Source organism: Cavia porcellus, unplaced genomic scaffold (genome assembly GCF_034190915.1).
Source record: "Cavia porcellus strain 051 isolate PalLab524CR breed Dunkin Hartley unplaced genomic scaffold, mCavPor4.1 scaffold_1, whole genome shotgun sequence".
Taxonomy (NCBI): Eukaryota; Metazoa; Chordata; class Mammalia; order Rodentia; family Caviidae; genus Cavia; species Cavia porcellus.
In genome coordinates, this window is record NW_026947484.1 from 55,903,391 (window position 1) to 55,926,531 (window position 23,141).

General features: G+C 42.9%; 1 long non-coding RNA gene across 1 annotated transcript; it reads right to left on the reverse strand.

Moving 5' to 3' along the window:
• Positions 1 to 1,006: 1,006 nt before the first annotated feature.
• Positions 1,007 to 15,390, reverse strand: LOC134475988 (uncharacterized). Its single transcript, XR_010047365.1, has 2 exons — positions 12,246 to 15,390; positions 1,007 to 4,268 (listed from the first exon to the last, which is right to left on the reverse strand). It is a non-coding gene; the product is annotated as an uncharacterized LOC134475988 (long non-coding RNA).
• Between the last annotated feature and the right edge of the window lie 7,751 nt (positions 15,391 to 23,141).

Consider the following 23,141-nt stretch of genomic DNA (forward strand, 5'->3'; position numbering starts at 1 on the left):
TCTGCTTCCCACCTTTACATTCCTCAGTGCATCGTGTGTGTCAGAAGTTGATCACTATGGACAAAGGGCACATCTATGATCAACTTAAAGGCTGGAACATGTTTCTTTTATCATTTATTTCACCCATGCTTTCTCGAAAGCCTACTAAGACTTGTGCAGAAACACAAGAAAGAACACAAACTAGATAAATTATAATGCCTTGGATACAGAAGACTAATTGCTTTTTAATTCTATTTGCAAAAAACCTGGTGAGACCCCATTCAATCCTTGACCCTAAGGGGCTGACATATGACAAGATCAATTAAGAAGGGAAATTGAGTTCCAAAAGAAAACTGTGAGAAAAAGAGAAAATGCAAGATGGAAATTGACTGATTCGTGGGCTGAAGATGCTGGTTTGCTGTGTACCCTACTGGCCTTCCTCCATCCCGCCCAGCCTTAGGGGTCCACACATGTTCTGTCTCTGTTGGGAAAGAAGCCTGGACTCAGCTCCAGCTGCTGTGAGTTCTGGTTCTTCCCTCTGTCTATAGGACAAATAGCAGTGGCACCTAATCTCCTGTGCATATTAGGACACCCTAGAATACATTTAATAGTATTGCCCAGGAGATTCCCCCACATTATAACTGACTTAGTCTGGGAAGGGCTGGATGTTGTGGTTTATACCTAGATGTCCACAAGCCTTGTACTTCCATAGGACAGGCTTTCCAGAGGTGATTGTATTATGGAACCCTAGCACTGACTCACTATTAGGAGATAGATGCGGTAAGAAGAGGTGGACCCCTGGGGTGTGACCCGGAAGTGTTTCTCTCCCTCCCTGGCTCCTCTCTTGAGCTTCCTGTCTGTCTTGCCTGGGCTGCTCTCCCCCACCCATCTCTGCCATGCTGCTCTGACCTGGAGCAGCCAACTGTGGACTGAAATAAGAGCCAAAATAACTCTCTCCTTTAAGGTGTAGCTGCCAGGTATTCTGTCTCAGAGACAAGAACAGGGAGTAAGACACCAAACAAGTAAATAGCTTTTTAACATTTTATTGAAATAGGATATTTGCCAAGACAATGGCACTTCCGTGTCTCACCCAGTAAGCGTTCACAGAGGGACATACTCACAAGGCTGGCACAGGGTTTGAGACACAGAATATAACCACCCTCCTCAGCCCTTTCTGTACCCTGCAGGCCCTTTGTCCCAAGCTAAAGTTCCTGATTTGTGAGACATAGGCACATTTTGTCTGTCTTTGTGGCTGACATAAATGCAGTCATACAGCATGACTTTTTAAATGGTTCTGTACATTTTAAAATTCAAACCCTCATCATTTTATTTATACTTACTTAACACTTATTTGATTTTCGGCCCATCTGATGCTTACTTGGTTTCATGTCCTTTTGCCATAAGCAGGACAGCTGCTCCAGGGCAGAGATTGTGTCTTACCTCCCTCCTCCCTGTCTTGTCCACCAGGGAGCAGGATATCAGCAGGTGTTCAGATCAGTTAAATGGGCCCCGGAAGCTCTGATGCTGCCTGCCAGCTCGGTGTCTGCTCTTATGCATCTGACTTACCTTTTCTTGTCTGCATTGCAAGGCTGAGAGTCTTAGAATTCAAACATTAGGAGAGGAATGTTTCTTCTCACACACAGTCACCTGCCTGTACACATCTTTGAGGACTCGCACTCACACACCCTACTGTTTGGGCTGCATCCCACCAGCTCCGGCCCAAAAGCTGACTGAGCTACCCCATGGGGCTCCAACACTGGAAATCCACTCTTGCTCTTGACCTAGCTGCAGTGTCCACACGTTTCCAGCTGATTAAGGGTGTGGTAGATCCACCTGTTAATGGGAATCCTGACTGGCTAATCCAGGATTAATGAAATTCTTGCCTCGAAGATCTAAACTAAGACTTGAAGAAAGAACATTCTAGAGTACCTGAGGTCCAGCCTTCTTACACACACACCAAGTAACATCTAAATACATTTAAAGCCAATGTCACATAGGAAGACAGTGGGCATAAAGATGCTATGTGTCCAGTGAGAGAAGGACACTGTCCATAGTGGTTTGCTCAAGCTGTATTCCTGCACTCTTGGTACAGTGACATCTAGGGCTCCTCTCTCCAAGCCACCCTCAGCTGCCTTGTCACTCTGAGCTCGGGCCACACCCCTACACTGACAAAGGGACTGAGGCTGCCCGCTCCATGCAAGGCCTGAGTTTCCCTAGAGAAAGGGTTGTGTTGTGTTCATCCTCACCCACACACTGACCGTCCCATCCACCAACCCACAGGGTGCATAGACCTCCCACCCTGTCCCTTTTCTCACGCCCTTCCACAGCCTGTACTCTCTTCTCGCACCCCTTCTGGATACATTCCTTACGTCCACCCCACCATGGTGCAGTAAGCCGGAGCTATGAGTTCTTGCATGCTCCAGGGAGAAGGGAAGACCAGCCCTGGGGAAAGCACTGCAGATACCTCATGGCACAGGAAGGCTGCAGAGAAGCCTGGGAGCTCCTCCCTCCGCTCATTCACACTGCTTTGTGTGGGGCACCAGCTCAGTCCCACCAGTGACAGGGGCTGAAGCATACAGGACACCTTCTGTGCTGACCCTGCTAGCACTTGTGAACTCCTGCTCTGTTCCTTGAGGCAGCCACATAATCTCCTCAGACCCCAAGCTCATCTGAGCTCTGTCAATAATGCTTCACATACATAAAACAGGACTTCACGAAACAGCCAATTTGAGATTTAAAAATTGGATTTTAAAAATTAATTGGTGCCAAACACCCTCCTGCTTCTCACCCCATCTCTCATCCTCGCCTGTTTTTGACTCTTTAACATCCTTGCTCCTTGCCAAGCCTCGTGGGATCCCCGACATCCATCACCTTAGCCCTCATCTCCTTGTTAGTGGTCTTTAGATCCAAGTTGGGGTGAAGAGAACCTGTTCTAAGTGGGTGCCAAGGTGCACCATGCAATGGGGGTTTCTGCATAATTTCTTTAAAAATGAATATTTAATGGTTTGATTTTTGATTGAGTCAAAAATATTCTGATTTTACTAGGCACGCCTGCTTGGTACTTGTATCCCCGCTGCTCAGGATGCTGAGGCCAGCTCCACTTGGAAACCAGTCAGGGTAACTGCGAGACCTTGTGTCAAAAAGTAAAAAGGGCTAAGGGTGAAACTTAGAGCTTCCCAGGTCCAATTCCCAGAACCTAAAAAACAAAATCTAGTGTCGAATCATCCTCCCTGAGATACCTGTGCCACAAAGAAAGGAAAACAGGAAGTGCCGTGATTTGGAGGTAGAGAGGAAGACTTGCTTTACTGTACATCTGAGTAATATCTTTTGAATCTTGTATGGTGAGCATTCATTACCTTTTCACCAAAATGTAAACAAGTTTTCTCTAAGGTTACATGCGTCCATGGCAGATGCACCTGTATGTCCCTGATAGAATAATGCACAAGCCCAGGAGGATCCCAACATATTTGGGCCACCATAAAATACACAGGGTCTCTTTCTTTGTAGTACCGGAGGTGCGATGTGGAATTGACAGTAAACTTGTAGATAACAACTGAATACAACATATAAATTCAACATTGCTCTTCCTATGGGGACATGAAGAATTATTAAAACACAGACCTCAGCAGTGAATGCGTAGTTAGCAATGCGAGTTCACACTTCCTGATTGCTGAATGCATATTACAGCCCGCAACTCCACACACCCAGCCAACAGTATTGCCACAGTGGCTTATTGGCTTATTTATTTTTCAGAAGGAACCAGAACAAGACAGCAGGCTGCAAATTTGTTTCATTTTCTCTCTTCAGTCAACTCCAGGCAAGTCAGAAGAGTGTTATTCTTTAATAAGCTATCAATAGCTTTTCCATCAGAAAGGTATTTTGATCCATTATTAATGCTTTCTTAAAATGCCGCTAGCTAGCCACCACCCTCTTGATGGCAGAGGATAAAAGAGAAAATATCTGGGGAAATGCGAGACATGTGTCCTGTGGGCATGGCCATAGCTTTGTCTTAAAGTGGGTCATTAGATTATCTTCTGATGTGAGCCAGCCAAGCAACTGTCTCTATTACCTCCAGGGCTCTGGGAACACAACCACTGCAGGCATTCTCTTCCTTTCCCTTGAAATCAGCCATTCTGGTGCAAGAGTTGAGCTTAGCTGCTTGGGAATCAGACTTCAATGCTGCACTTACCACTTGCCAATAACCTTGGCCAATTTTTTGTGACTTTTCTGCCTGCATTTCTTATCTGCATACTGGTGATAACAGTCTTTAGCTCCCTTCTGGGACGGCTCTGTGGAGAAATAAGATAACACATCATAAGGAGATTAGCAGAGAAAGGGCACTCAGTAAATATTAGCCACTGCATTTACGTTGTAATGCAGCAGCCTGAGCTGCGGCTAGTACACTCGGGACCTTCGCCACCTTGTCTAGCTTTCCAAGGCCTTATCAGCAGTCCATGTGTGGAGAGCAGGTTTCTGTGGGTCCTGCATTTTCCTGCCTCATCCTTCCAAGTAGCTTTTTCATAGCTGCATTGTCTTACTCCATGCATGATACCAAAACAGAATACCTGGGACTCAGTAATTTCTAGGAGCCAAAGTTGATTCCTTTCACTTAAGGAGGCTGGGAATTCCAAGCTCAAGATCACGATTCAGCACCCAGTAACAGCTGCCCTCTGCCTTCAAGATGTAGCTGATGGGTCTGGGGATTTAGCTCAGTGGCATAAGCATCTGCCTTGCAAGCACACAGTTGTGAGTTCAATCCCCAGTACCGATTAAAAAAAAAAAAAAAGATGTAGCTGATTAGCACAGGACAGGAGGGATGGACACTGTTCCTTGTCACACAAAGGGGAAAGCAAGGTTCCATCCAAACCTTTCCATAGGCATGCTGTCCCCGTTCCTGGCAGCAGAGCCTCTGTGACTTAGTCTTCTTCTAGAGGCTCCGTCTCTCAATACCGTCACATTGGGTTGCAGGCTCCATGAATGTTGGAGGGACACAGGCCTTCAAACCATGATGGGCATCCAGTGATGCCCAGCTGTATAGCCTGGAGACTGACGCCTTTCTGTCCCATCCTCTGCTCCACTCTCCTGACCCGACCCTGCTCCTGAGCACAGGCAGGACAGAACGACCAGTGTGACTTCATGTCAAAGGACAAGGTCCCAGCCTCCCTGCAGCCCACCATCCTTGATCTCTGGAAACACCTAGTTTGCATCACAGCCTCAGTTGAATCCTCACTTGGAATGCAGAAGGAGAGAAGAAATGGAATTAAACTCTCCCAGAGAGCATAGGATGCAATTTTACCTGCTTCCTGACTCACACGTGGGCTGTGACGGAAAGGAAGAGAGCCTGGCGTGCCTGGAAGGTATCTGAACCAACGCCATGGCCTTGAGTATCAAAACTTCATCAGAAAGTAGACACAGATCGCCTTTTGTCCTTTTACCTACCCACATCCTACCCATTATGCAAGGCTGCTTTCCATCCCCTTTTGAATGCTCATACACAATGCCTGCTCCAGCCTTGTCAATCCCCGCCTTATTATGGTAGTTACTGGTGTTTTACAGCTGCTCCACTCCGCAATCAGAAGCCCAGGGCCAGGGCTCCTGCTTTCGCTCCTCAGCCACACATACAACCCCTGTCGTTTCCATGGTCCACCGTCCCCCACTTCCTGCATGAACAACAGCACTTAAAGACCCAGACTTACAATGACTCCAACTCGGTGAAATTATATCACCAGAACCTCAGAAATCAAAGGACAATCAAAGGCATCGTTTTTAATACTGTAGCTAAAAGTGGATTAGCTGTTCCTCAGCATAGAGAAACAAGTGTAGCTGCAACTAGTGTAGGGAGGAAGGGTGCTGTTTAAATAATACAGTACAGGAAACCTCCCGACGCTGCAGAAATAGATTATCCGTTCCCGTCTCCAACCTCGAGGTGACTTTTCCCACACAGAGGGGTACAAACTGCATCAATAACCACAGCTCTTAAAAATTTCAGCTCCTGGCCCCCAAACTGCTAATCCTCACCGAGGGAAGGCAGCTGTCTGATCAATCTCTTCTCAGAGCCACAGAAGTCGGAAATCCATATGACCACAGGCAGCACGTTAGGAGGAATATTGATGAGGAACAAAGTCTAAAAAATGTATTTGATGGACTCAGAGCGAGTGACATTAGAGCCAGAAATACCATTTCCCTGCTTTCTTTTCTAACTTAAATCAGCCTCAAAGCCCGCGTCATTCCGGGTGGAGGCTACATGGCTGGCCAGATTCTGTTGAAACCTCTTTCCCTTTCAGTGTCTAGAAGATTTATAAAACACCATGAAAACAGAGACAGGTCCTTATTTCTTTGGTGGCTTCTTCTGACATCTTTAAGGTTTAACATTTCAAGATGTAATGTGATTCCTTGAAGTCTGATTCTCCCGAAACAAATACCTCTGCCCACCTTGTCCTTGTGTCTGGCAGCCTCTGCCCTTGGAGGTGCCCTCCAGGGCTCTGTACAGTTCACTGCACAGGTCACCCATCATCCTTTTCAGGACACCAAGAAGCCTCTGCTCCCATCTTGTCCGCTAACACACTTCTCCACCCATCAACGTCACTGGTGAGTTCAGCATTGCCTGAAACACTAGGAGACCTTGGCCTCCATCAGCTCCTTTCAGCTCAGAAAACACAGGGAGATGCACACAGTGGTGAATACCTCTGTCCTTTATTCTGCGAAAGGACTCTGTAATAAAACCAGATGATACAGGTGCCTCAGGGCAGATGGGAGCTTTTAGATCTGGGTAACATGAGACACAAGGAAAGCAATCACTTTGAATCAGGTCTAGTCTCGTGAAAGAAGACCTTAGTGTTTCTTAGGGAAGAGGAAAGAAGAGGGTAGCGCCCCGGCAAATCTCTCTTTCTCTCCAGCTTGAAGTCTGCAGGCAGGAGCCAGGAATGTCCTTCACTGGTTTTTGTGCATAGACAACAGTGAAGAATTCGATTTCTCTGCAACAATACATTTATTATCTTTATAAAATCCAAATTGTAGAGCCCGTCCTAAAAATGCTCGACGCATGCCCACTTGAGCAAACCCAGGGGAGCAGGTCCCCTGAGAGCACTAGCTTATCCCTGGTTATTTCTACTCTGTATGCACAGAATATAAAAATCACCCAGCTTTTGAAAAGGAATCCCGGTGCCCAGGTGAAACTTTGGCACAGCACAAACAATTTGAAAAGTAGCAGATGCTTTTATCTGATTTTTTTGTACCACTCTTACTCAAGACACAGAAACTCTGGGTGCTGGCCAGCCATGCTTAATCAAAAGATAAATGCATTCCAAAAAGCAGCAGAGATGAGCCTAGCTTACCTACTCATCACAGATCCAGCCTGTGCAAGGCAGGTTTCCAACTGTAATGTATAGTCCCAGATATTTACCTTGATTTTACCCTAAGTAGTTGGCCCAAGGTCAAGGGTGTTGAATGGGACAACAAAAGATTCTGAAATAGGTTTGGTGAACAAGCCACCAGGCAGTCTGTACACAGAATTAATCTAGTATAACTTTATATGGCTCAAGTAATTTGGAAATGCATGTTTATGGTTTTCAAAAAAAATCCTAGAAATTATGTCCACAAGACAATAGTAGAAATGAAGAATTGAAGAACTGTGGAAATAATAAAACCCAAAATGTGTAAATGTTATTATAAAAAAGAGAGGAAAGCGCTCTAAAGGATACAACTGCAAGTGTGTTTAGGTGTGTAAGACAGATAACCATATTACTAAGTTTTTGTTGGACCATTGAACACAACTGTTTGCAGTCTCACTATTTGAATGCCCACTTTGTATGTTTAATTTTGTAACTTGAATAACTATTTCTAAGATGATAATATGTAATCTATTAACTAGTGATTTCTTATTGTTTTTTTTTTGAAATTCTGTATTACTTGTACCCTTTTACTGTTTTGTTTTTTTATTCTTTAAATAAAATTTTAAAAAAGAAAAAAAAAGAATTGCCTATTATTCTATCACCAGGTAATAACTACTATTAATAGCTTGGTATATATTTGTCTAGACTCCTTTCATGCATACATATAAATAGAATATATATCTATTCCTTATAAGAATAAGAACATTGTATATTATTTTCCAACCTATTTTTAAGTTAGGAATATATTTTCACACAACCAAATAAACTTCTATGGAATCATTTTGACATCTGCATTCTACTGTACCATAATTATTAGAAGATATAGGCTGCCTCCATTGTTTTGACATTAGGAGCAACACCACAATGAGCAGATATACTTCAGATGTAGTACCAGCCATTCCTTGAGGGAAAAAATTGTTTCAAAAGGAATTTGAGGTCAAGACTGTTCAGATTTCATGAGCTGTTCTGACACATTTTCCCGAGCTGCCCTTCGTCAGAACTGTTGATATTTACACACCCACTGATGTTATGCGGCTGAGTGTCCAAGGCGTTAATCTTAATACTGTGCCATCCAGGCACTGACAGATTCAGCTTTGTGTGATTATACTTATCACTCACTGTCTGTCCTTCCGCACACACCCAGGAACACTGTGTTTATATTGATAAACATAACAGTGCATCTACATGTTCGACCAAAACAAGTCCTCAGGAAAGCTCGTGGGGCAACAACACCTGAATCACATTCTATTTTTTAAAATCTTGACAAATCAAATCACCATGTATGGCTTGGATCTCAAATGTTCCCCCAAGATGTTCTGAAAGTTTAGCTGTTAACCTGTGGAGCTATTGGGAGGTGATTGCCTAAGGGGTGGGGCCCGGTAGCATGAATTTAAGTCACTGAGTTGAAAGAGTGCTTGAAAGAGACCTTGAGGATCAGCCTTTCCTACTCCCTTTGTTTTTCTGCCCCAATGAAGTGATCACCTCTGCTCCAGCATGAGTTTCCCGCAGTGAGGATCTGGGTCATCAGAGGCCCAAAGTGCCTTCACCCAGTGATCATGGACTGAAACCCCTGGAACCATGAGCCGAGATGAGCCTCCCCTTGTCTAAGCTGGCTTTCTTGAGTGTTTTATCACAGCAAGATAAAGCTGATGAGCACATCATCTGAGTCGCAGGCTCTTTATCAACTAAATATTCTCTAAAGTCCCTTCTGCTCCAAAAATCTGTGCCTCTCCTGACAGTAAGAAAGAACAAGTCTAGCCCGTTATCTGATCCAGCCTCCTCTCCACCCAACCAGCCTCTACCTCTATTTCCCTCTGAGGCATCTTCATGCCATTACAATGTTTCCTGCGGGGAAACATTTCTGAATTCTGGGTGTCTCCATGCACTGTTATTCTGACCCAGAATGTCACATGTCTTTCCGTCCTCCCCTGGTGTACCCCACTCCTCGTGGAAGACCCTCCTCCAGTAGCACCATCTCGGCTTCTTCTGGTTTCCCCTCTGCCGTTCTCTGCTTTGCCGATCACACTGCTTATGCCTCTTTCCTAATACTTAATGACATGAAATACAATGATCTGTCTCTCCCACAAGGCCATGAGCTTTCTGTGCTTCCTGAGTAAGAACCCTCCTATGCCTATTAGAGGTGCTCATTGATAAATATGCAATGAGCAGGAGGATGGTAGGTTACAATTTTACTGAGTTCCTGTCATGTCTCCCAAAACCTCACAGGTTTACCCAAGTCCACTAAAAGGCTGTTAATTTGCATATCTAAGAGCCAAGATCCAGGGTCCCCTCACCAGCATGCTCTTCTCACCTGTGAACAAGCTCCTGCAACTAGTTCTCACCCCAGAACTAGGGAAGAAAGCTATTATATCAGCCCAGATACAGAGGGTCTCAGGGCAGTCAGGTCCCATCCAGCATCCTCACTGTGAGTGTGGAAGGAGAGAAGGTTACAGGATTCCCTTAGGTGGGCTGGTGCATGTGAAGGGGCTGGGGCCTCTGCGATACCTCGCAGCTGTGACTACAGCAGGACAGGGAAAGTCAATGAGAAGAAACTGAAGGGGGAAGCGAGCTCCTGTTGCAGTGAACTTTTCCATGTGTAACTCAGGCTAAGGACACAGTGGGACTTATCCTCAAGCAGTGCTATCACGCAACAGGTTCACTCAGAAATGTTTTTGGATTACTCAGCACTGTGAGGTCCTTCCCAAAGATGCTCTGCTCCCTACTACTCCCGCAACAAATTCAAGTCAACAAATTCAAGTTGCTTTCCAGAATTGTCCTAATCAAAGATATATTTGTCTAGGGCCACAAAATTGCAGCCCAGCCCCTCTACAGTGGCCACAGCAAGGTCACCACTGGGCATCACGGGCAGCAAGCTCTGGTTTTCTTCTATGTTGCAATTGCAGGGGTTGGGATCCTGCATACACACTGCACCCCCAGAAGTAGCCCAGAGCACTGGAGGTTCCAGAGTTTGGCCTTCCTAAGCTTGAATCCAGTTCTGCTATTTTCTGTCTGTGTAATCCTTGGTAAGTTACTTAGCCTTTTTAAATGTTTTTGTGATTTCTTTCACAGACAGCCTCGCTCTGTCTCATGTACTCTTCTCAAACGTCATCTCCTCCGAGAGACACTCCTAAATGGCTCTGCCCAAAGGGGCACTTCCTTATCCCTCTCTGTCACCATTTAACCTGCATTTATGACACCCAGTCATCTGCAAGAAGCACGAGGAGAGTGAAGTCTTTGCCTCATTCACTCAAGGAAATTATTAGGGACTCCGGAAGCTGCTGGACGATGAATGGGGACAATAATTGTATCTACCACCTTAGTGCCATAGGATAAATAAATAATCAACAAAAGACACGTGGCATATTGCTTAGCATAATGGAAGCACAAAATGTGTGGTAATCAAGAGCTCCAGTAACACTAATAACAAACATTCCGTAACTGGTTGGCTTTTTAAAAACCCAACAGTGAAAATGAGACTTTGGAAAGTAATATTTTGTGCTCTTTAATAAATAAGCCAGTTTCTCCCAAGAAAAGATTGGAGATAACTTACAAAAATATATAAAACTACCTGTACCAACATAACTTGCACCATCACAGAAGGCTTTTACAGTTGTTAATGAAATTTTAATGCATTTTACTTTTTTTTTTTTTTTTTTTTTGTCTTTTTCCTTTTTATTGGTACCAGGGATTGAACTCACAACTGCCTGCTTGCAAGACAGGTGCTTATGCCGCTGAGCTAAATCCCCAGTCCCCTTACTTATTTATTCATTTGTTTCATGCAAAACACAGTCAACGGTCTTGTTCTTTCCATGCACAGCATTTCATGGATCTGGGGACTGGCCTTTGGAGAGGGCACCACACCGCCACTCCTCACTGGGACACAGGCAGAGGTTGAGTTCTCCTGGTGCTGGTGACACTGTGCTCCCTGTCCTTGCAGCCCTCGCCCTTGGATCTGCAGGAAACAGCTCGCGTAAATCTATTTGGTGTCTCAGCGAGCATTCTGGGATCAACCTTGGCCTCTCTATGATATCCTTTGTGCTTCTTCTTCGTGTTTAATGACTCTCCGGTGTCATGTATCACAGTGCTCACAGCAGTAGTACATTTCTTCTGTTTGTTTTTCATTTCCTTTAGCCACGTATATTTCGTGGATAGATCAATAGAGTTTCACTTGTTTTCTTGTTTCCATCCATCGTTCTCTGTCTGCAGTGGCCACCGTCCCTATTTGTCACCTTGATTTCTGCTTTGTCATTGCATTTGCATTTCTTGCAGGATTCTCCCGAGCCCTTACTCCTTTTACATTTCTTAAATTATTTGACAAGGCACATGCATGCTCAAAAACTATAAAACTCCTCAGTGAAATGAATAAAGGTTCAGAAGAGGCTGCTGATTTAATTGTCCAGTGTTCAGAAATGCTTGCTGGGTACCAGACCAAGACAGGTGACACATTTAACAGTGTGCTTGGAAATCATAAGTGAAACTCAAAAGCTTCACTCAGTGGACCCTTAGGAGTGTTTCACTCGTAAACAGGGATGAGCCACATCTCCCCTGTCACCCCCTACGTACTCATCAGCTTCTATTTTACACACTCACCAGACACTCACCCCAGATGAAGAGGGGTCAAGGGAACGTATCACCAGTTGAGTCTTGGAGGAATGCACCGTAGCATTAAGCTTTGGAAAATGATTCCCGAGTAGAAAAAAGAACATAAGAAGAAAGCTTGAAGATGAGTAAAGCAGAAAAACATAAAATTTTCAAAAACTGGAGAAAATTATTTCTAAGAAATAGATACCTTACTTTTCTGGATATTTGCTAAAATTCAATCTGCACCACAAAAGCTGGATCTACCAAGCAAAGCAAGGAGGAAAACATACTCACTTAGGAGGCTCACAGAAAAGGTCATTCACTGAGGGAAATCACAGCTCTGATGTCCCTGGTGGGAGCCAGTGAAGGGACTATTGTAGGAAACAACGAGTGACCTCCTCCACAACATCGTCTGGTAGATACCAAGACAGGTTAGACGGGAGCCACCTGCAGGAGCAAAGCAGAGTGTCACACGTCATCTGTGCACGATAGGGGAAACCAGGGCCCGTAAGAAATCCCACAAGCAGGCCTTCTTGCATCAGGTGTAATTTGCAGAATTCTTTAAAGGAAGGACTTATTTGTTTGTTCACTTCTTCACTGAGTATTTGTATGGATCAAGGCCCTGGGCATTAGAGTAAAAGCCTTTGCCAAGACAAATGGAGTCCTTATCTGCGAGAATAGCAGGCTTGTTGGAAAGCTAGACCAGCAGGTAGAAAATATCAAGCTGTGTGTGCAGCAGGAGGGCAGCTAGCTACTACCAGGATTCTCAGGCCTCCTCCCTCTCCCACTCACACACCTTTTCCTTCACTTATCTAATTTTACTATCACTCACTACCTTGCTATTCCTGAAATCAGCACGACCTCCAAAACTTGATTTCAGAAATCACAGTCTGACCCACTCCCCATCTCCTGCTCTTCGACAAAGTGCAGCATCCCCCAATTCTCCACCACCTTCTCATTATTCACCAGCTTTTTAGATGTTCCTTCTTGTTCCTTTAGGCCGCATGGGCTGTTGCTGCATCCAGCTCCTCGAAGTTTCTTGTTTTTTACCCCTCCCTCTTTCATCATGCTCACATGCTCACTGGGAACAGAACCGCTCCTGGGGAACCCGGTTCAGAAGCACCCGCCCTGTCCTCATCTACCACTGCCCTTCCATTGAGGAAGTGGTGGTGAACCAGGGAGAGAGAGCCAGTGGGGAGCCTGTGTTCCTCGAGTTCTGGGGGAAAGTCCTATAGTAGCATTAGTGCTTTGGGAATCTAAACAAAAACAGCCAACGAAGGTCCCAGCAGTCAGGAGTGTAAGGGTTCTTTCTGCAAGACCTTCCGCAGGCCCAGGAGGCTGATTTACCAACTGTGGCTGGAGTCTCACTCCCAGGAGCAGCCTTGAAGTGCAAGGCAAGGTCCAGCGAGCTACTCGGGTGACAGTGGCCAAGTGAACAGTCTCGAGTTTGGTGCTCCATCTCTCCAGCTCCATAACTAAGGCCACAACAGACCTGACTACCCGTCTCCATCTCTGATCACTGGACTCTTGAAGCCTTAGGGAAAACTTCAAAGTCCAGCAGATTTTGAGGAACCCTTGATGAATTCCTTCATCCTGAAGATTTAGAGTAAGAGAGACATCAATCTCCGGGCATAGCGATGGCAGCCTTCACACAGCCGGGTGAGGAAGAATGATGACGCCAGCGTGGACCCTACGGGGCTTATGGTATTAAAGTGAAGACCATCAATCTCCCTCGGCGGCTGCTATGCCCTCCGGACACCGCGGTAAAACAGGGCTGGAGGGGGCAGCGGCAGAGCTGGGCTGGAGCCTTCACCAGGTCACCTGTTAAACCAGCAGGCACTGAAATACCCGGGGAGGGTCCTCACCTCTGAGAAGGAAGCTCAAGGAAGGCTAGTGGAATTGAAGGGGGAGTAACGAATATCGAAGTGTCTAATTCCCTTTGGTATAAACACAGCTAATGAAATCCCTTAACCATTGATGTTTGCCCGGGCATACACTGCCCAGTGCCTTCGGTTTCACTGAGAGTGAAGCACTCTGCCAACTTTTAGTGATATAAAATGTGCTCATAAGAAGTTACAAGGCAGGTAAAGGCACAAACATTTACACTTTAGGTCTTTAAACACAGACCCAGAAAAGTATGTAGCGGTACTCCATTTTCTGGTTTAGAAAGAAAGGATAAGGGAGAATTTCACCCAGGTTCTTTCCACTTTAAAATATCATTCTTTCCACTTTAAAATATAATTTCTTTGAAATAACATGCAAAACCTGAATTCTACCCAGTAGTTTGAATTCTCCTCTAGTATTCAAAGGATCTCAGGAAAAGAAAAATATGTACAGATGTAAGACTCTCAAGGCATGCTGGGAATTGGAAATATTTTAAATACTTGTCACTCATTGGACCCATGCAACACAGGAGTCCACTGAGACCAGCAGAAACGAACCAGCCCTGGGAGCTGTCTCATGTGCTCAGCATCAGGCTACTACTCTGGTTTTAGTGTTCAGTGCAGCTCACTGAGCAAGAGGGCCTGGGAAACGTGGCAGGTGCCTTGTGAACACATGAGACACTGATGAAGTGCCACCCAACTCTCCGCCACGGTTGGTGCTTAAGGTAGCAACCAGTGTGAAGTTAGAAACAAAAAGTGGAGGAGAGCAGAAGATGGGCCAGAGCTGGGTGCAGTGGTGCGTGCCTGTAACTCTAGCACTCTGGGATGCTGAGGCAGAAGGTTCTCAAGTCTGAGCCCCACCTTAGTGACTTAATAAGACTCTGATTCAAGATTTAGTAGGGGTGCAGCAGTGAGAAATAGCTCAGGGCATGTGTTCTTGGTTAAATACTGAAAAAGCAAAGGCTTAAGAGGAGAGAAAGTAGGTAGCATGGGAAGGAGCAGAAAGAGAGGAGAAGGAGGAGAAGGAAAAGAGACAGAGGGGGAAGGGGAAAAGGAAGAAGAAAAAGGAAGAGAAAGAAAGGAAGAGAAGCACAAGGAAGGAGGAGAAAGAGGAGACAACTAAGAAAGAGAAAAAGAAGGAGGAATGTAAGGAGGAAGAGGAGGAAAAGAAAAGGGAAGAAGGAGAAGGATTACGGCCATAGTAATAGGCAGTTGGCTGAACTGAGGCTCCTACTCATACTGAGGCCTGGGCTGCTGCTGTCCTCAGGACCCTGAGGGAAGCCACTCAGGGAAAGGGACAATGGAGACACTGGAGTCTCCCCACGACCATTCAGCTACCCTCACAGCTCACTCTGCACCCCTCTTTCTCTCAGGTTATCCACGCCACAGTGCCAATCCCTCACTCTATTAAGCTTCCCCACGAGACTTGATCTGCATTTTCTATTTGCAAAATGTGCACTTTTATGCATATCTGTTATATATTCTAATAAGAAATTTAAAAATAAAAAAATAATACTGGCAAGCTGGAGTCAGAGTGTAGAAAGAACTAGAGCCCTCTGCTTCCTTTCCCATGCTCAGAGTGACCACAGCAACCTCTGCAAACCGTTCAGATACAAGAGTGCAGATAAGGAAGGCCAGGCTTGGCCAGCATTCCTAGGTCTCCCTATTAAAGGGACAGTTTCAAGTGACAGTTTTCTCTGGGAGCCTACTAATCCGTTTCCTGAATTTTCTGCAACAGAATTGGAAAAGTCCAGCGACCCTGGAAATAGATGGAGCTGAAGAGTCACTGGGTGACAGGGCAGCTCAGCTACTGAGGAATGAATGAGACAAAATGGCAGACTGAGAGGCGACCCGGTGTGTTCCCCTGTGTGGGTCCTGTGGGTGTTTTCAAGGAACATCAGTGTAAAATACAGTATCTGTTTCCTTCATTTGTTCATTCAATAATATTTGTTAAATCCCTCCATCACGCGACTAACTCTGAGCTGACCACTGGAACTGCACTAGGAAATCAGGCAGATCAGCTTTTGCTTTCCTGACGTTCACCTCTAGAAGTGGGCTCCGCCCAGTGGTTACAAATGTTTATGCACGTTGACACTAGCCAGGTCTCTGACAAGCCACACGTTAACTGTGTCATAAAGAACTGTGTAATCTCAGATCGTAGGCAGCTGACTCTATCATATATAAGCAGAGGCAGCATAATCCACCCCAGTAATTCCCCAACTGGGAATTTTTTGAAATACCCAGTGTCTGGGCCACCTCTACACATTTTTGATTGAATTGGCTTGGGTAAGTACCAAAGTGCTGGTAATTTTAAAAAGTAGCAGGTACTTTTATTGAATGAGAACTGGTCCTCTAAATCACTAGATTTGCTGAGAGAATTGTCCTGAAGAATGTCCATGAACATCTCGTGTTTAGTAAACAAGTAACCATTAGCTTTGATTCCCAAACATAGCAGGCACCATTTAAATCAGATATCTTGGAAGAGACTGTTAATCTGAAATTTCTCAGCTAGCAAGACAGAGCTGGAGATATTTCCAATGGCATTATTTCTTTAAGGAAAAATGGTTTCCAGTCTAGAATTGTGTACTAATTTTAATAAGTAAGCTAACTTAGCTGTTTTGTGTTTGTTTGTTTGTTTTATTGTTTGTTTGTTTGTTTTGGTACCAGGGAATCAAACTCACCACTTCATGTTTACCACACTTATACCACTTACACCACTAAGCTAACCTAGCTGTTTTGAGGCACATCTTGGTCTGGGCCCTGGTTGATCTTCTTTCTTTCTTCCCATCTTAGTACAAAACTCTCAGAGCTTAATAATATGCAATTCTAGCAAGTGATACGAAGGAGAAGAATTAAGAATTTATCTAGTCTACTCCTTTCATTTTACAAAAGACAACTAGGAAATCCAAGAAGGGAAGTGTGCTTTTCCCAAGATCAAACACCCAATAAATTCACAATTTTATCCTACTTGATCCCAGCACAAACCTATACAGTAACTGAGCTACGTGTGGCTTTATATAACAGATGGGTTTCCCACTGGTTGTAGGTAAACAGAGTCTTTGTAAATAAACCATAGGTTCCTTGTACTAAAATAACTTTCTGAATAAAGAAGACCACTCAGAATCCCTTCAGTTAAAAACAAAAACAAAAAACTTTTTGAAGATGGAGACAGAAGTGGTGAAGTTTTTCAGTGTCTGGGGACAAACATACATAAGAACAAACAAATCAACAAGATAGAAAAACTAAGTGTCTATTAATAACATTTAACACACAAATGTGTCTGCTTCCCTACAAGCCCTAAATACCAGTGAGAGGGGACAGAATCCATTCCTGACCCCAGACTTGCACAGTATCAGTTCCTACGCAGGGGAAGATGCAGGAAAGGAACAGAGACTCGGGTTCACCATGAGACCTGGAGGCCCCAGAACAGAGAGAAGCTGCCTACTCGGGTACAATAGAGCAATTCAGAGCAGAAACTAACACTGAAGAGCCGGGCCCAAGCCAACAGTGGGAAAAAGGAGAGGTTGCATGGAAGTCAGAGCCGTACAGACTCAAAACCATTAACCAGAGACCTCCTAGAGCAGGGTCCAGTGACGGAGATTTGAAGCTACGCAGCAAAACTGCTAGTGATGGAATAAAAGCTAATTAGGATAGATAAAAAGGAAAAGAAGGAGAAAAAGAAAAAAAAGAGGAGTCCAGATGAGTGCACAGCTGAAGGACAGACAGTAAATCTTGGAAGTTGAGCTATGTTGTTTTTTCCAAATGTCACAAAAAAGAAGGGGGCTTTAAGAATTGAAAAAAGCTGTACCGGAAAAAGACTTTCTTCTAAAAGCTTAATAAAATTAATTTTACGTAAAAAACAAGAAAGGAAATGTATGGAGATCCAATTCACACAAAGTTATTATAAATAAATGAGAATAAGAGAAAAAATAACATCCCTTCAGACAAGCATGCCAGAAAGACATGCCAACAGAAAAGACCAAAGCTGAAACCTTCTAAAATCTCTGTGAAGGAAATCATACAAGATAGGAAAAGCAACATAAATCAGAATGAGGAGGAAAACTCGGAAGCCAGGGGCTGGCAGTCATAAAGGAACTAGAGAAGACGTGTTAAACTTGAAGGAAGACAAATATAAGAGATGATTTTTAAGACAAACAGGAAGGAAAAACAGGAAAACTTTTTGAATCAAAAAAGAAATGGGGGCCAGGGATTTAGCTCAGTGGCATAAGCACCTGCTTTGCAAGCACTTGGTCCTGAATTCAATCCCTAGTACCCATAAAAAAAAAAAGTTTATTCAAAAAAGAAATGAAGAAAAATTTTAAAAATTGTAATCAAGTAGTAATTTTGAGGATGGTCAGGGAATAGCTACCATGGAAATGATGGACATCTCTGAAATGAGAAAACCAAAGAAAAGAAACAGAACAAATATGAAAAACACTAATTCACAAAAACATTCCTGAAATAGACTTGAAATGACACTGAGAAGGAGCATTGTACATATCTAAGAATATTGGTCAGAAAGATCACATTTGGATATCTCTAATAAGTTAAGAAAAAAGGAAACAATCCTTATAGAAAAAAAGCAAAAGTAACTGGTAAGGGCAAGAAAATTGAATAATCATCAATTTTTCAACAAAAGTGCTTTATGATAGAACAAAATGGAGTCACATATTTATGATATCAAAAGGAAGACATGGCTTTTATACCCAGCCCAGCTGACTTCCCAGCATCATGCTAGTAACCAAAAGTTATTGCTCCATGTGAGCTTCCAAGGAATCTATCAGAAATCAGTTTCAGGCATCAAAATAACTGAAGAATTTATAACAACCCAAGAACTAATGGCAAGCATAAGACATATAGATTTGTACAACTAGGGTTAAAATGAAGGTGAAAGAGATAAAATACATTTCTATTAGTTTATATTAGTGATACAAAATAGTGAGTTTCATCCTGGCATATTGCCACAGGTACATAACATACTTTGGTTATTCTGACCCTTCCAACCCCTTGCACCCCTTTTTCTGGCCTCTCCCTCTCATCCCTTGCCTCTTATCTTACAATCTGCCTTTGACTATTCTATCATCTCTCCTTTTTTTAGATTCTTCAAATGAGGGGAAGCATGCAATACTTAACTTTCTGAATCTTTAACTTTTTTACTTAACATGATGGTCTCCAGTTCTACCCACTTTCCCACAAATTACACAAATTTCATTCTTCTTTATGGCTCAATAATATCCCCTTGCATATACACACTGCATTGCTTCATCCTTTCGTTTGCTGGCAGGCATCCAGGCTGTTTCCATAGCTCAGCTACGTGTCAGCTGATCACAGCACAGTTTCAATAGCTGTCTTTATTCAGAAATATATGGAGGAGGGCTATAGTGGGATCAAGTGGCATCTCTGTTTTTAGTTTTTGAGGAATCTCAATACTTATTTCCACAGTGATTGTACAGTTTACCTTCACATTGATGGTGTAGAAGTGTGCATGCATCTCCACAGCATCTCCAGCATTTGCTGTTTTTCATATTCGTGATGATAGCCCTTCTGACTGGGGTGGGAGGAAATCTTACTGCAGTTTTCCCTAATGGTTAAAGATATTGAACAACTTTTCATAAACTTACTGGTCATTGTTCCTCTTCTTTTGAGAAGTGTCTCATCAACTCTTTTGCCCATTTATTGATTAAGTTGTTTGGGGAGGGTTGGTATTATTTCAGTCCTTTATATATGCTAGATACTAATCCTCTATGGGAGGAAGAACTGGCAAAGATTTTTCTCTCACTCTGCAGATTGTCTTGTTGCACCTTTTATGATTTTCTTTGCTGTGCAAAAGCTTTTCTTGTGCTATTGGAGTCCTATTCAGGGAGTCTTTGCCTGAGCCTATGGCTTCAAGTGCTTCCCCTGTGTTCTCTTCCAGAAATTTCCAAGTTTCTGGGTTTTGCTTGGTTTTGGTTTTGGTTTTGGTTTTTGATCTTTTTGAGATAGGGTCTCACTCTGCAGTTCAGGCTGGCTTTGAACTCACTTTGTAACCCAAGCTGGCCTTAAACTCATGGCAATCCTCCTGCCTCAGCCTCCCAAGTGCTGAGATTACAGGCATGCAAAACCACATCCAGCCTAAAGTTTCCAGTCTTATCCCTAAATCTTTGCTCCCTTTTATATTGTTTTCATTACAGGGTGAGCGATAGGAATCTAATTTCTTCTTCTGCCTATGAATATCCAGTTTTCCCAGCACCACTTTTAAAGAACTTATCTTTTTCCTAGCACACAATGTTGGCCCCTTTGCTAAGAATCAAACGGCTGCATTTATACAACTTTGCATGTTCTCCACTTGACTTGTGTACATTTGTTTTTATTACAATGGTTTTGTAGTATATCCTAAAATTCAAGTATTTTGATGCCTCCAGTATTGCTCTTTTTACTCAGATTTACTTTGTGTCTTTGGGGATCCCATATGAATTTTAGAATTTTTTCACTTCTGTGAAAAATGTTCTTGGTCATTCAATGGAGACAGTATTGAGTCTGCAGCTTGCTTTTGGTGACATAGCTATTTTAATGGCATCATTTCGGCCAAATGATGACCAAGATAACTCTTTCCATTTTCTAATGTCTCCTTCACTTTCTCTTTTCTGTAATTTTCATTGTATGTGCCTTTCGTCTCCTTAGCCAGGCATATTCTTAGAGATTTTTTTTTTACAGTTATTGTATGTGTAATTGTTTACTGACTTCTTTCTCAGTGGGTTCAAACTGGCCCATAGGAAAGCTTGTGAAATGAAGGTGAAAGAGATAAAATACATTTCTATTTGTTTATATTAGTGATACAAAATAGGTTTTCTTGTATTGATTTTGTGTCCTGATGCTTTGCTGACTTGTCAGATATAAAAATCTTTTTAGGTAAATCTTTCTGGGTAACAGATCATAGCATTTACAAACAGTGCGACTTTTATATCTTCCTTTCCTCTGTGTCTCTTTCCTTTCTCCCTTTTGTCTAATTGCTCTGGCTAAAATTTGGTCACAGTCTATGGTCTTTAATGTGTTTCTGAATTCTAGGAATCCTAGTAAGGTTTCTGAATCTTTGTTCATTAAGGATATTTGTAGTTTTCTTTTTGTTTCTTAAGTCCTTGCCCAGTTTTGGTGTCAGGGTGACACTGGCTTTGTAGGATGAGTTTGGAAATAATCTTTCCCTTTTTATTTCACAGGCATTTGAGGATCATTGATGTTAGTTTCTCTCTACAGGTCTGGTAAAATTCAATAGTAAATTCCTTTCATCCTGGGATCTTTTTTCAATTGGGAGACTCTTATTGCCTCAATCTCATTGTGTGTTATTGACTTGTTTAGATTTTTGTATCTTCTCAGTTCAATTTTGGTAGGTCATATGTGCCCAGAAATGTATCCATTTCTTCTATTCAATTTATTTTTATATGTTTTCAAAATAGTCTGTAATAATCCTCTAGATTTCAGTGGTGTTTGTTGTACTACTGCCCTTTTGTCTCTAATTTTATCAACCTGGGTCTTCTCTCCCTTTTCGTTAGTTTGGCTAAGGGTTTCTCAATCTTTTTATCTTTTCAAAGGAAACAACTCTTTGATTCACTGGTCTTTTTATTGCTCTTTTAGCCTCCCATTAATTCAGTTCCTAGCTTTATTACCTTTCCTTCTACTCCTTTTGGGTTTGTTTTATTCTCATTTTTCTAGGACCCTGAGATGCATCATTAGGTTACTTACTTGAGATCACTCTGCTTTTCTAATGTAGGCAATCATAGCCATAAATCTCTCTCTTAGAACTGCTTTTGTTGTGTCGCATAGATGCTGATACATTGTGAGAAGCAATATATTTAATGATGGATGCTTAGGAAATATAGATAAACCACAACTCTTAACATGGAGGGAAAAATCCAAGAGCGTACAGAAAGATGTTCAGCTCTTCTCAACAAGTAGCGTAGGATCCATATTGTTATGTTAAATGTTTGAACCAGTAATATCATACCAGTAAATGAGTAATTATAAAATAATAGATTTTCTCATTTTATTATCTCTTGTGTTTTTGAGAACAAGAACCTTTGATATGAAAGAAAGAGGAACTATATTAGTACAGGAAAAAGCTCAATTTAAAATAGGAAGGGATAGCTCTCAATCTGAATGAGAATTATCGTATAAACTTTGAATGATGTTACTCAGATGCAGGGACATCTGTGTGTTTGTGTGATGCGTGTGTCACGGGGGTATAAGCAATGACCGACTCAGTAGCAAAGAGCATCTCTAGCAACGCAGATTTTTAGATTGTGGTCTTAAAGTACTTTCCAAATGAAAAAAAAGAAAACAGAAAGAGGTATTTTGGAGGAGTAGCCTAGTTCATATAGAACATAATCCTGGTACAACTTTTTATACCAGATGATGAGGAAACTATCAAAGACAATCAGGATCATGACAAGGCACTCAGAAATCACTTGAAGAGGTCCCCACTGGCTAAAGACGAGACCATTTGATCTTCATAAAGGATAATAATTACAACTGACTGTAACCCATCATCTACAATTAAGTCCATTCATTCATAGTCATTTTAAAATCTAATTGGTTGCTTTTAGAAGAAAATTGGAAACCAATTAATTGTCTGGAAAACTGGTAAATAACAGGAAAGAATTAAGCATGTGTTTTATCTTTCTTGTATAACCTGAGCACCCCTGGGTATCCAAAAAGCAAATGATGGAAAGCATTTGTTTGTAAATTACCCCAACTGCTAAGTGAAGATGAAATTCCAGCATTAGCAGGCCACACCTTGCCAACCCCAAGGAACTCAGGAGTCTAGGTAATGAATGGGCGGGAATGGCTGCTCCTGTTAGAGAGACCAGCAGGCCCCATGTGCTTCCCGTGTAAGAATGCGCCACCTACAGTCTGCCAAAGGTATAGCACAGAGTGCAAAGAAGCCTTGTACAAAAATCTAGAAAACACAGGAACATACTGGACTCTGTACCACAAGGTCATGGTCATCAGAATCAGGACTTGGGCAACTGTACAGATCAACTGTCCTGGGGTTCCCAAGAGTTACCAGGAAAAGAATAGGAATGAGGAGTCCTGCAGCCTAAAGGAAATTTGCAAAATGCTTCTTAAGACAAAAGTATAGCATCCTAAACATGCACCAGGGGAAAGACTTACACACACATGCATGGGTGCACACACACACACGAGGTGGCTACTGTGCAAGCCAGGTGCAGTGTTACTTTAAGGAAGGAGTGGAGTCTAGGCACATGAAGACATAGGCTAGCTGATGGAGCTTTATTCCTGAACATGCGGTATTTGATAAGGATCCTCACTTCAT